General features: G+C 41.1%; 1 protein-coding gene across 1 annotated transcript in view; it reads right to left on the bottom strand.

The window, feature by feature from the left end:
• Positions 1-14,975, bottom strand: part of U2SURP (U2 snRNP associated SURP domain containing) — an 87,073-nt gene that overhangs the window by 57,622 nt on the left and 14,476 nt on the right. Inside the window, exon 3 of the mRNA XM_001493057.6 lies at positions 3,466-3,524. The gene's annotated coding sequence lies outside the window, so the exon portion shown is untranslated. The remainder of the gene's footprint in view (positions 1-3,465; positions 3,525-14,975) is intronic.

The following is a 14,975-nucleotide window of genomic DNA, read 5'->3' as shown; positions in this document are numbered from 1 at the left end:
AAAAGATGATCAAAGCTGTAAAGTTTCCAAAGTAAATAATTATTCAGTGTAAACTTGGTTTGATATTTATTAGTGTCATGTCTTCCAGATGAAGTTGGAATCTGATAAGCTAACTGTTGAGTGCTGTTAGAGAGCCCCACAACCCTCAGAGATGGAAACATCATCTAAGATTATAGTGACAGGAGCCAGAACAGAGCATCAGGTACACTGGGGCCTAAACTCAGGAGTCCCTGCTCTCGTTTGTATATATCATACTAGGAAAATACCCCAGAAAGTCCAGATCAAATTAAACAAATAGCAGAGCCTTGTTCCATTTTTAGTGAATAAAAATTAGTGGTTCCAATTTGTCCCACTTATGAGACTTTGATTTCAGTTTTTCTCCTGTGATTTCTCTTTTCCTTTTTCATTAAAACTTATGAAAAAAATACCTCAAGAAGCTGTGGAGAAGTAGACAATTCTTATACTTTGCGGTTGGAAAATAAATTGGTACAACCTCCCTTGGATGGCAGTTTGGCTGTAGTTACCAAAACGTGAAGTCCAGATACCCTTTGATGTGGCAATTCCACTTGTAGGAATTTACCTTCCAGGTGCATTCTCACTCTGGTGTGAAGAGTATGTGCAGCAAAAGATCAAAAATGCCCTAACCATGCATCCGTGAGGGACTTTAATAAGGGAAGGCGCGCCCCAAGATGGACGTGCGTCCATTCCACACTCCCTCAGTGTGGAAGCGGGTCTGAAATGCTTTGCCACTGCTGGAAGAATGAGGGGGATTGTTATGTACTGACCTGGAAACTGCTCAAGATACGCTGATGCATGACAAAAGCAAGGCAGGAAACTTTGTGCTTAAAGGCATCTATAGTTAGAAATGTAGCACACACATGTGTGCTAGGCAATTTCTGAGATAACCCGCCTGTGATCACCAGCCCCTGGCATCCATGCCACATGCGTGTATGTGGGTTCAACCTAGTGACGTGCTTCTAACAAACACAATACTATAGCAAAAGTGAGAGGGTGTCACTTCTGAGATTTGGTTACAGAAACACTTTGGCTTCTTGTCTTCTTTGACTTTTCTGGCTCTTCTCACCTGTTGGCTCTGCTGAAGCCAGCTGCCATGCTGTGAGTGCCCTACGGAGAGGCCTGGGGGGGGGGGGGGCGGGGAGTGAGAGAGGCCTCAGGCCAAGAGCCAGTGAAGAAATGAGGCCTTCGCCAACAGCCCGTGAGGAGCTACATCCTGCCAACAACCCCTTGAGTGAGCTCGAAAGCAGATGCTCCTGAGTGGAGCTCTGAGGTGACTGCAGCCCCAGGCGACAGCCTGATGAGACCTCGTGAGAGACCGTGAGCCAGAGGGCCCAGCTAGGCTGCTGGATTCCTGACCGCAGGAAATGTGAGATGATAAAAGTTTGTGTTTTAAGCCACTAAGTTTTGGGGTAATTTCTAACACAGCAGTAGATAACTAAGATAAGATATATGTTTGTTTATGCATATATACAATATGTTTCTTTAAAAACTGACCACTTTGCTTGCCACTGGGGAAGGAAACTTAAGATTCTGGGGATGCGGTGGGAGGAAATTGAGTCTTTACTGTCTGCCCTTTGGTCTGCTTGGATATATTGTTTCTTCAACAAATGAACAAAGAGACAAATAATAGCATTTTTAATATCCTCCAATAAACAATCATTCCAAAGGTCCATTTCTAAAATTCTCATATGAGTTTTTTTTCTATATCTACATACATTAGCTACTCACTCACAAAGAAGCTTTTTCATACTTCCTTTAACTTGGGCACACATCACATCACATCACATAAAAAAAGAGACTCTCTTTCCTTTCACCTTTGTGGGAGAAACAGTAAAAACCCCTTCTTTCAGCCTCTCCTGGCATGAGAGCCCTGTGCTCCAGCCACACCAGGGGTTCCAGTTCCCCCACTGGGGCCTGTTGTTTCCAGTCTCTGACTCTTTACTCACACCTCCTCTCAGCTTGGAATACTTTTCCTCCCAGGCCCCTCCTCTGACTAATTCCTTTGCAAAATTCCAGACCCACCTGCAGGCTCTTCCTCTGACACCTTCAGCCCACTCCTGCCCCAACCCCCTCACGCTCCACTGTTCATCCAGCAGTTCTGTTCCTGGATGTGCCTCCCACTCCTCCGGGCTATCCCTGTACTTCACACTTAGTCCCAGACAGGTCCTCACCCACTGTACTGTCATTTTTCTGTCTGCCCTGCTAGACAGTAAGCTCCTGGGAGATGAGAAGGGAAGAGATGGAAGGCAGGCATAGGGGACCTGTGGTTTGACGTTCCCCATTCCCAGTCCCTAATTCTACCCCGAGCAGGGGGAGTGGATATGGGTAGCCCGTCTAGAGGTCACCTACATTCTTGACATGAATTCACAAGAGATATTTGAGGATTTACACGTGTATCACCTTAGGGGGAACATATATGACACTTTTACTTGCAGTTGATAGAAGCCTCCTCACTTGCGTGGTGTAAACTATAAGGAAATTTTATTATTTCACCCATCAAGATCAGAGGTAAGACTGTTCCAGGATTTGTTAATTTAGCAGCCCAGTTTCATCAAGGACCCAGGTTCTTTCCATCTCTCTGCTCTGCCATCTTCAATGGGGCAGCCTGCTCCTCAGGCTAATTCCCCTTACAGTCACAAAATGGCTACCACAGCTCCTAACATCACACCAGGACAAGAAGTGTTCCTTTCTTCCTGAAAGCTTGAGTATTTTTTTTTTTTTAAGACTAAGAAAAAAACTTTCTGGAAGCCACCCCAGCAGACTGTCCCTTCGTGTCTCATTGTCCAGAAATGGGTAGATGCCCATGCCTAAACCAGCTGATGGCAAGAGGAGTAGATGACTATGACTGGCTTGGATGAGCACCTGGCTGACTAGGGTGTGCATTATCTGAATCAAATTTAGATTCTGCTAAAAAGAAGAAAGAGGACGGGTAATAATGATAGTCTCCGATATTGTGAGGATCTAGGCTGACTGAACTTTTCTTCTATTGAGTTAAATTGCATATATTATTATTAGAAAACACTACATCACTCCCGGCACCTGGAGGTCTATTTTTAAAATTATCACACATGTAAATCCAGCTCAGAACATGAGTTTTTAAAACTTTGAGCATTGGTGATCTTGTTATTTGGGAAAGAAATGATGGGGTCTGAGTGAGAAGAGTGAGGCAATTAAACCGAGAACTATGCCAGTGTTTGCCGAGGGACAGAGATGAATTTTTTTCCCCTTCCCCACTTGGCCAGGACTCTTCTGTGAGCTTAAAGGGCAACCAAACCGTGAGCTGACAAGCTCAGCATCTTGTAGGAAGGAAGCACAAGGTTCTCAAGCCAGACTGACTGACTTTAAATCCTAGCTCCACCTTTTAATAGCACATGAACCTTGGGCAATGAAATTAAATTTTCTGGGCCTCTGTTTCCTTATGTGTAAAATAGAGATAATAATACTGACCTTGCAGGTTTCTGAGAGCATTCAGTAAGGATCTGGAAGGAAAGTACATAGCCGAATGCCTAGAACATAAGAATAAAATATCAAACCTCCTGTCATAGTAAAAACAACAAAACAAAACAAACAAACAAAAAAACAATGTTATAATAGCACAAGAACTGACAGGTTGGCCAATGGGATAGAAGAGAGATCTCTAGCATGGTGCCATTTGGGAACTTAATATACAACAAAGGTCTCACCACAAATCAATGGGGGAAAGGATGAATTGCTCAACAGATGGTGCTAAAAAAACGGGCTCATTATGTAGAAAAAGAAATCCCAGTCCCTATCTAACATCATGCACGAAAGCAGGGTCATGGGACCATGGTGGAAAATGCCCTTTGCACTTCCCAAATTAGCAGATTAGTTTCAAGATATATGAAGGATCTAATTGTCTAAGGAGAACTATAAAGTCGACGGGAGAAATTATAGTCGGATGTCTTTGTGACCCTAGGAGTTGAGAAGCATTTCTTAAACAAAACTTCACAAATGTATCATAAGGCAAAAAGTTGATGCATTTGATTGCATAAAAAATTATGGAGTTTTATTCAACAAAGGCCATCATGGATAAAAATAATAGATTGCAGAATAGTAGAAGATATTTGTAGTGTCTAAACATGGAAAGGTATTAATATCTAGAACATGCAAGAACTGAAAACCATCAAGAAAAAGACAGCAATTTCATAAGAAAAATGGACAAAGGATTTGAACAGGCAGTTTAAGAAGAGAAAGCCCAAAGTCCACCAAGCATGTGAAGAAATACTCAATCTTTTAGTAATCCTAAAGATATCCAGATTAAACAAGATATCATTTGTACCTATATACCTATAAGATGGGCAAAAATTAGAAAGCTGGATAATGCAAAGTGTTGATGGGGATGTGAATCTATCATGCCCTGCAGATAGGGAGTTATCACTTATCTATCGCTGCACAACAAGACACCCCAAACCCAGAAGCCTAAAACAACAACCATTTTATTGAGCTCACAATTCTGTGGGTTTGCAATGTGGACTAGCCTCTACTGGGCAGCCCAGTCTTCTGGTCCCCCTGCTCTCCACTCACTCACATGTCTGGGGCCTCAGCTGAGGTGGCAGAGGCACCTGGGTCTTCTCCCCACAGGGGCTCTCGTCCTCCAACAGGCTAGCCCAGGATCGTTCATGTCACGGTGGAAGGGCTCCCAACTCAACAACAGGAGTTGCAAGATCTCTTGAGGTCTAAACTCAGAACTCAAACAATGTATTTTTTGCCATATTCTGTTCAAAGCAAATGATAAGATGAAATGAGATTCAAGGGGAAGGGAAATGGGTTCCACTTTTTGACAGGAATTGCTACAAAGAATTTGTGAACATTTTTTTGCCCTCTGCTATGGGAGGTATAGATTGGTTCATCCATTCTGGAGAACAGTCTGGTGCTATAGTCAAATTGAATATATTCATATTCCATGGCGCAGCAATTCCATTCCTGAGTATATATCCCAAAGACATTCTCACTCAACTTCCTTAGGAAACAGCTTATTTGTGGTAGCTGGGAGTTAGAGACAATTGGATATCCATCACTGGGCGAGTGGATTGTTAAAGTGGTAGACACAGCATGGAGTATTACGCAACAGTTAAAAACAACGGATTAAAAGTACACACAGCAATATACATAGATCTCAAAGGCACATGCTTAAGGAAAAGAAAAGGAACAGAATGATTTATATAATACAGTACCATTCAATTAAAAATACATGTACATAAAACAACAACATACATTTTGCAGGAAACATACAGACAGATACACATTAAACCCAGAATCATAGTTGCCTTTCGGGGAAGGCTTAAAGGCAAGCAGATAAGGAAAGAGGAGATAGTAAATAAATTGTTTAATCAATCAATCAGTCACAAGGGGAGCCCTGCCCAGACCAACGATGACAATGTCCCCTGAAATGAGCAGAGTGATTATTTGAAACCTGTCTATCTGAGGGCCAGGAAGAAAAAGCTAGATATGATAGCTCCTTCATTTCTTTGATCCCATCCTGCACCAGCATTCCTTTTCATCTAAAACATTAAAGAATTGTCAACTTCAAAAAAGACAACAGTCAAGGGGTAGGAAGGGCTAGTCCAGGTGACAAAGTCAGATTTAAGCCATGTCTCTATGTCAAGGCCACTTTCACAGGTGGTAAATCCACGAAAACGTGGCTTGTTACTATCCCATGCATTTTTGCCAGAGTCCAAGGGCAACAGGCATGGGAACTGGGTATTCTGCCTTGAAAAGTAGCCCACACCTATTCTGTTTTCCTACCAGTGACCTAAGTGGAACTGTCAGTCACCTTCATCAAGATGACCACCACTCACCCCACTGTGAGCTGAACGTCCAGTCCTGTTGGACAAAGTTGCCTGTAGAAAACCACATCCCAACTCTCCATAGGCTTCCAGACCTCTTCAAAGAGACCCTGGTTTACCATGGCCAGGTCTAAGGACACTTTGCAAATGAAGGACCTTGACCGCCACATTCTGTGACACAGTTTTTGAAAAATTTCTATGAATCTGGTTCTTAAATCGTTTACTAAAATCAGGCATTCTTTAATTAACCAATTCCAATGGCTATTTACTGTATGATGCATCCTTTATTTCTTTCATAGGCAAAGTACCTACTGTTATGGGCTGAATGTTTGTGTCCTCCCAAAATTCATATGTTGAAATCCTAACCTTCAAGGGGATAGTATTAGGAGGTGGGGTCTTTGGGAGGTGATTAGGACACGAGGGTGGAGCCCTCACGAATGGGATTAGCACCCTGATAAAAGAGACCCAGAGAGCTCTCTCGCCCCTTGCGCCATGTGAGGACACAGCTAGAAGACAGCCATTTACGAACCAGGAAGGGAGTCTCATCAGACACCAAATCTGCTGATGCCTTGATCTTGGACTTCCAGCCTCCAGAACTGTGGGAAGTAAACATCTGTTGATTAAGCTGCCCAGTCCGTGGTGGGTTTCTTATGGCAGCCCGAATGGACTAAGGCATCTACCATGTTATGTTTCTCATGGCTTTTTGTTTTTAATTTAGAACACGGGGTTTTCACTCAGATATTAAAAACACAGAAGTCTTTGATCTTTGAGAAAATGAGGGGCTAGTGAAAGAATAGTTTGAGAGTGTTTTCTTTAACCACTAGAGGGCACATTGCATCGGTGTTTTGTTTTTTTCCAATTCTGTATAATTTAAATGGATATTTCAAGAGAATGTCAAAGAATAGGAGAAGTTTGATGTTTTTCAATGTCAACATTGAAAAAATTTGGTTAAGTATGAAGAAAGGGACTAAATAGAGGGGAAAAATCAAAATCCTTGACACCTAAACATTGGTAGATCTAGGTACTGTACTTGACAATCAAATAAACAGATACGTAAAATTTCTCTTCAGTTACCAAGTGGAAGGAGGGGAAGTGTGACTCTCTGGGAAGTGAAAAGAGGAAGCCACAGCGCGAGGGAAGAGCTCTGCTGTGAAGTGCAGGCAAAAGATGCTCGACGGGGTTGTGAGAAGAGAAAATTCCCTACTCAGAAGTCATTAGAGGTTTTATTTAGTTTATTGGATTGACAATACATGTGCATCATAAAACTTTAAAGGTACAAAAGAGAGCACAGTGAAAGGTAAAGCTTCCCTTCTTCCCGTAATACACAGTTCCCCTTCTTGGAGACCACTGTTACTAATTTCTTACATATCCTCCAAACAAAATCTACACATTTGTAAACATATAACTGAACAAATGCATTGGTTTTCCCCCACAGAAACAGCAGTGCGCTACCTACATTGTGCTCCCTTGTCCTCCTTTTTTTTAACTTAATTTATCTTGGAGCTCCTTCTCTGTACATACAGATCTGCCTTATTATTTTTAGTGGCTGCCTGCTATTGAAGTTACATTATTATTTTATAATTCTACTGAAATTATACCCTTCATTTATTTCATCACCCTCTCTCTTTTTTTTTTTTTTAAAGATCGGCACCTGAGCTAACAACTGTTGCCAATCTTCTTTTTTTTTTTCTTTCTGCTTTTTCTACCCAAATCCCCCCAGGACATAGTTGTATATTTTAGTTGTGGGTCCTTCTAGTTGTGGCACATGGGATGCTGCCTCAACTTGGCCTGAAGAGCGGTGCCATGTCCACGCCCAGGATCTGAACCTGCCAAACCCTGGGCCACCGCAGTGGAGCACGCGAACTTAACCACTCGGCCATGGGGCCGGCCCCTCATCACTCTCTATTAATGACACAAGTTATTTCCAGTCTTTTTCTTCAATAAACACTATTGCAATGAATTCCCTTTTGCATATGTCATTTTCCACTGTGTAGATCTGCAGGATAAATACCAGGATTGAGTCAAAGCATATACACAATTACAGTTCTGATAGACACTATCAATTTGTCTTCTATAAAGGTTGTACTGACTAAATTCCCACCACCTGGTTTTCCCGTGTCTCACCACACAATTTGTACTTCATTTTTTTAATCTTGGTCAATCTACTACGTGAAAAATATATCTCCTTGTATATTGCTTTGTGTTTCTCTTAATATAAGAGAGTTGAGCATCTTTTCACATATTTAAGAGAAGGGCTGGTCTTAATCAGGGCAAATTCTACCATAAAAGGGGGTAAAATGTTGAGGTATTATCAGCCAAGTTAAGACCAGAGGGGAGCACATTGTAATGGGGAAAAGAGAATCTGAGAAAGTCCTGAACTGTCTCCATAAACAAGGTCCTCAACATCCCCGCTCCACCCCTCCTATTCAGGCCCATATTATTGCTTTCTGTGCTGGGGCCTCAGCCTCTCAGCAGATCTCATAGGAGGCCTCTCCATCGAACTGAGATAAAACCAGACACCTCCTGAGACCAAAAGGTACCAAAGCGAGGCTATCATTTCCAAAACGCCTTTCGCCCCCGTAATCCTGAGCCCTGCTCTGACCTAATCCCCAACTCAGCCTTTCCCTCTCCACTTTTTAGATCAACTCTGTCCAATAGAAATATAAGGAGAGCTAAATTTAAAATTTTCTAGGGGCTACATTAAAAAAAAGTTGAAGAAATTGTAATGACTTTTAATAACATAATATGTCCAAAATATTATAATTTCAATATGTAATCAATATTAAAAATTATTAATACTTTACATTCTTCTTTTGGGTCTGTCTTTATAATCCAGTGTGTATTTCCACTCACAGCACGCCTCATTTCAGACTAGGCACATTTCAAGGGCTCAGTAGTGGCCCTCTCCTGAGGTCACTGCACCACCCTTGGGCATTTCTCCTAGAGGCCGCGTATTCTACACCCCAAACCACCACCACCACTTCCTCATGCAGCTTCAGTGTAGGTCTGTGCTGTCCAATATGATAAACATGAATAATCATGTGGCTACTTAAATTTAAATTAATTAAAATAAAAAATTCATTTTCTTAGTCGTACTAGCCATATTTCAAGTGCTCGATAGCCACATGTGGCCAGTGGCCACCATATTGGACAGTAGACTATTTCTCTTCCACCATCAGATAAAGGCCTCTGTCCTTGAAGACGTCTGCCATGCAGCTCTAGGACCTCCAGCCATGCCCTTCTGGAAGTCATGGGGCTGCCCCTCCTGATTAAGACTTTTAGAGGGTCCTCCCCATTCTTCATAGCCCTCAGAGCTGCCCCAGTTGTCCTGACCCAGTGTGAAGCTCCCAGCATCACACTGAGGCTTTTCCACATCTGTGCCCATCTAGGTAACAGCGTGCCTGAACATTTCTTGTACCTCCTTGACTCCAACCTCACCTTCACTTCATTTTAGTCATCTACTCCCAGAACCTGACCCTTGATCTGGTCATTGCCCAGCACTACTCCATCCCAGAAATCTTTTTTATTTCTTTCTTTATAATTAACTAACAGGTAATACATACAATATTCTCCCTGGAAAAAAAAAATTGAACCATACACCTAAAGGGAAAGTCCCCTTGGCCAGTCCGCCCCTCATGTCAGGCCCCTTTCTGAGCCCTTCTCCCAATCCCCTTCTCCTTCCATTTCTCAACCCATATGTGTGTGCACATGGTTGTCCAGCTTGCTTGTTTTCCTTAGCAATGTGTCTTGCAGGCCTTTTCACGTAGGAATATGTAGACCCACCTCTTGCTAGTTATATGTATATGGGGTGGGGGGAGGTAGTATATTCACATACTTAAAGCCCCAAAAGCATAAAAAGATGCACACTGAAAAGTTTCCCTCCCCATTCTGTCCATCGACACCGTTCCCATACCAGTTTCATATATGACCACTGTTGTTAGTTTCTTATGACTAGTCACTCTTCATACATTTCAAGCAAATATGGACATAGATTCTTATTTCCCTCCCATTTTACCCACATCTTATGCAACTTTATACACTGTTCTGCACCTTGAAGTGCCTTTCCACATCTTGAAGACCTTTCCATATCAGAACATAGAGAGAGCATCTTTATTCTTTTTTCAGTGCCACGGTATTATTCCATTATTTGGCGATACCATAATTTAATCAGGCCCTGGTTGATGGAGTCTTGGGTTGTTTTCAATGTTTACCATTACAATCAGTGCAATAATAAAGATCTTTGTACCTATGTCAGTTTCCACCCGTGGAAATATGTTTGTAGGATGAATTCCCAAAAGGGAAATTGCACAGTCAAATGGTATTTGAATTGCTAATTTTGATAGATATTGCCAAATTGCCTTCTACAGGTGCTGTACCAATACATGCTCCCATCAACGCATGTCTCAGTGTTTTTAACTGTTGCACAGTATTCTGAAGTACAGAGGATATACTCCACAGTGTATAGCCCCCCCCTACTGACGCAGGACATTAGGTTGTTTTCAACTGTTGTGTTACAAACAATGCTGCAATAAATATCTTTGTATGTGCTTCCTCGTGCATGTATTTCTCTAAGATAAATTAAAGAAAACAAAGCAAAGTAAGCAGGTGTGCCAAGTCTCCAAGGTGGAACAGAGCTCATTGTGATGAGAAACCGGGAGTGAGCAAGTGTGGCTGGAGCCCGGGGTCGGGGCAAGGGGCCTGCAGACCTCAGAGCGGCCGTGATAGGGCCTGGAAGCCATCGGAAAGGTTTTGGGTTTTATTTTATGATCAAGAGTATCCGATTTACATTTTAAAAGATTACTCTGCTTCCAAATGGGAAATGATTTCGAGGGAAAGTGTGTTAGCAGGAGACCGGACAATGAAGAATTTAAGAACGGGCATCGGAGGCCTGGCAAAGTGAAAGGAAGGAAGGCTGAGCAGCTTGCAGCAAATGGGAGGTAACTGGAGCCGGAAGTGCCCTGCCCCCAACAGAGGGATCCGTAGAGCGTCACGAGGGACACGCGGATCCGCAAGGCGGGCTCGGCCTGCACCCTCAGGGAGCTTACTCCCTAGCAAGGGAGACGGAGATTAAGCAAATAATTTCGGGTGCAGACAACAGTTCACATGCAGTGTGACAGAGAAGAGAGCACTGGCTTTGACGTCAGACTGCTCTGCATCCAAAACTCCGCTCTCCCACTTACAGGCTATGTCACATTGGTCAAATTTCTCTCTCTCTCACCAGATTCCTTCCCCTGTAAGGGTTAGTGAAAGGCTTAAGTGAGATCATTTTTGAAACGCACGTAACACTGGTAAAAAGGAGGTACTTATTAATATTTGATGAAGGAACGGAAAAACATTCCCTTTTCTCTGCCATCTGTCTTGTGCCCCTGCCGGCCTTTCCAGGCAGTCATCTTGGTTCCAAATTCCTGTCAGCCCCCCAACTACAGAATGTGGTTATCCCGGAGTCAACCCAGCTCATTTACTCTTTGCGTGTGGTTTTGCCAGAATCATGAGTTGCCAAGTAATGCAAATTAATTGCTTACACTCTTTTGGGTTTATTCTTTTTCCAAAGTCATCCTTTTTAAAAATAAACTTTCCCCCTCTTTCCTCTTTTTATTACCAGGGAATTTGAAATATACGAGAAACAGTATATGGAGGAATTAATTTATTTGATTAATAGATACCAAATTATTATGGCTCAGTTTATTATTTTAGACCACAGCTCCATGGGGGCATTAATAAATGTGATTGCTTTTGCTAGAATATTCGTTAATCCTGTGGTTTTGCGTGCTGCTAATGGAACATGCTGTTCCATTGACTTTTAATGAGTGTGCTCTGCTAACGGAAAAGCAAATAATTTTATAAATGCACACATGTTAAGAAGACTAAGGTAGCTTTTAAATCTCCTCATGCTCTCTGCACATGTCACAAAGGTGTTCTTAAATGTAATTTCCTTTTCCTGTAACTTTTTCTCTATAGATCTTTTTTTAAATTTAAAATAAAAATCTAAGGAATAGTGCTCTTAAGTTCTGAGACAATATGAGTTATTCCTAGCTGTTGGGATTTTAAAAGACTTTGGCTTGAGGCTGTAATTAAGATGATTTGTTTGGGCAGTTAAAAAGTTTTGCCTTCTTTGTGAGTAAATAATTCAAAACTGACAAAGTAATATGATGATAATAGATGTAGCACCTTGTTGATTCAGGTCATTGCCACAGTTGTGAAGAGAAATAATGCTACATACAAGTCACTGGAGCTTTCCACTCAAGGAGGAAGATTGCCTCGGCGTCAAATGAAAAGTTAACTCTCGTGTGTACCCTTCATACCTTCCTGTGCCCTCAGACAAATCTATATGAACGGTGCGTGCACATGCAGGGCAGTCTGTTCCCTATTTCTTGTTTAACAACATGAAATGAGAGGCTTCTGGTTCAAGAGAGTAGACTCAATATACACATTGGCCTCCTGCTGTTCTAGAGACCATCATCATAGAGATATTTTTTTAAGGGGGGGATAGATAAAATTAAAACAGCAAAGAGAACAGGTGAGGAAGTCACCAGTGGACAATACATTTCTGGAAGACAAGTCAGATAAAACAGAAGAGAAAGCTGAAACCCAGCATACCCAGGGAGGAGGATGCGGGTAAGGTGGGACAGAACCCTGGCCAGCACTTTGAAGGAAGATGTTGCATTTAAATGGCTTAGCACTTGTAAGTTCTCAATAAACGTGAGCTATTATGTCGTAACTCAGGAACCTGCTTTTGTTATTCCAGGTCAGTACGTATACATGTAATTTATTCCTTTGTACAAATGCATAATATAAGAAACCTTCAGATTATTATTATTATTTTTTTTTTTTTAGGGAGTGGCTTACCAAAAAAATGGTGCAACAAATTTCCGGATACACATATCCTTTAATTATTGGCACTTTTCTTTCTTTTTTTCTTTCTTTCTTTTTTTTTTTTTGAGGAAGATTAGCCCTGAGCTAACTACTGTCAATCCTCCTCTTTTTGCTGAGGAAGACTGGCCCTGAGCCAAGATCCGTGCCCATCTTCCTCTACTTTATACGTGGGACACCTACCACAGCATGGCTTTTGCCAAGTGGTGCCATGTCCGCACCCAGGAACCGGCAAACCCTGGGCCACCGAGAAGCGCAACGTGTGAACTCAACCGCCGTGTTAGCAGGCCAGCCCCCGGCACTTTTATTTCTATAGGCTAGATTTTCAAAAGTGGGATTGCTGGGTCAAAAGGTATGTGAGAGTTTAATTTTAATTGATTAGTCAACCGATTTGACTTTTTCAAAAATTGTAGGAGATACACGCTGGCCAGCAATGCTGAGGACGGCGTTTCTCCATCCTCCAGCCAGAGCAGGCTGTCTTCAGTTTTATAAATCAATAAATTCACCAATTAGTGTCAGTCTGATGGATTAAAAAAAAAAAAGACTGCTCACTACTATTGTAATTTGCATTTCCCTGGCCTAGTAGAGTTGAGCATCTTTTTATACGTTTATCAGCTATATGAAGTTCTTCATTTGTGAGCTGATTATTCATATCCTTTGCCCATTTTTCTTTTTCTTTTCCTATTTTATTATCAGATTGTAGGAGTTCTTTATATTTTAAAGATATTAATTTCTTGTCTGTCCTATATTGACTTTGATTACCATTTTTTGCTAGGCAGAAGTTTCTAATTTTTATGTTGTTCAACTCATAAGATTTTTCTTTTATGGCTGCTGGGTTTCCTACCCTGCTATAGGCTAAGTCTCCCCCAAACTGAGATTATACAAATATTTTCCTATATTTCCTTCTGTTATTTTACTTTTTTTTTTTTTTTTTTTTTTGGTGAGGAAGATCAGCCCTGAGCTAACATCTGTTACCAATCTTCCTCTTTTTGCTTAAGGAAGATTGGCCCTGAGCTAACATTGGTGGCAAGCTTCCTCTATTTCGTATGTGGGATGCCAGCACAGCATGGCTTGATGAGCAGTGTGTCAGTCTGCACCCAGGATCCAACACCTTGAACCCGGGGCCACCAAAGGGAAGTGCACGAACTTAACCACTATGCCACTGGGCCAGCCCCCTCCTTCTGTTATTTTTAATGCTTTAAATTTAGCTCTTTAATCCATCTGGGATTTATTCTTGTATAGTGTGAAGAAATAATAATAAGAGTAACAATACCAGCTAGCATTTACTGAGCAATCTCTCTATGCCAGGTGCTCTGTAAGCACTTCATACAGTTCACATAAATAAGACAATTAAGGATTAGAGAAGTTAATAAACCAGCCAAGTTTGCACAGCAACTAAGACACAAAACTAGGGTTTGAACCTAAGCAATCTCACTCAAGACCTCACCCTTCTAAATATCCAGATGAACAGTTAATTATGCCAATCTCATTTAACAAACATCCTTTCCCATTTAATTAAACACAAACAATGTACAAGTTCTCAAATACAGTCGGTCTATCTCTGGATTCTATGCTAGTTCTGTTGCAGCTACGTGATTTGATTTTATCAGTTTTATAGTAAGTTTTGTCCTCTCTCTCTGATAAGGTAAGTGCTCCCTCACTCCTCTTCTAAATTTATCCAATAAACTTTTAAATATTTTTATTCGATACAAACGTTGAAATCATTTGTCCAATTTCAAAGAAAATATACCTTCACGTTTTGATTTGAATTTTATTCAATGTGCCTATTAAACTGTTTAAGAATTAACGATTATATATTAAATCTCTCCATCCATGAATACAGTATAATGCTCCATTTATTAGGTTCTTCAATAAAATGTTAGAGTTTTTAAAAATAGAATTCTTGTACCTTTGTCATTGAATCTCTTCCAAGTTATTTTATAATTTTTGTTACTAACGTGAATGGGATTTTTTTCCCCATATCTAACAGTCAATTGCTAATATAGAAGAAACTAAAGATTTGGGCATATTTATCTGGTATCCAGTAATCCAGCTAAAATCTCTAATTATTCTAATTTTGTTTAAGAGAGCCCTGCATTTTCTAGGTATATAGTCACATCACTACAAAAAATTTATCTTCTTTTCCAATATTTATACCACTTGTTAAATTTATGGAGAATGAGTCTTATTTCATTAGTTAAGACTTTCAAAAAACATTGAACAGAGGTGAATGTGGATATCCCAGCTTTGTCCCTGATTTTAGTGGCAGTAGCTTTAATT

The sequence above is a fragment of the Equus caballus genome, chromosome 16 (assembly GCF_041296265.1).
Source record: "Equus caballus isolate H_3958 breed thoroughbred chromosome 16, TB-T2T, whole genome shotgun sequence".
NCBI lineage: Eukaryota > Metazoa > Chordata > Mammalia > Perissodactyla > Equidae > Equus > Equus caballus.
Note: the sequence above shows the minus strand (reverse complement) of the source record. Positions and strands in the feature narration are given on the sequence as shown.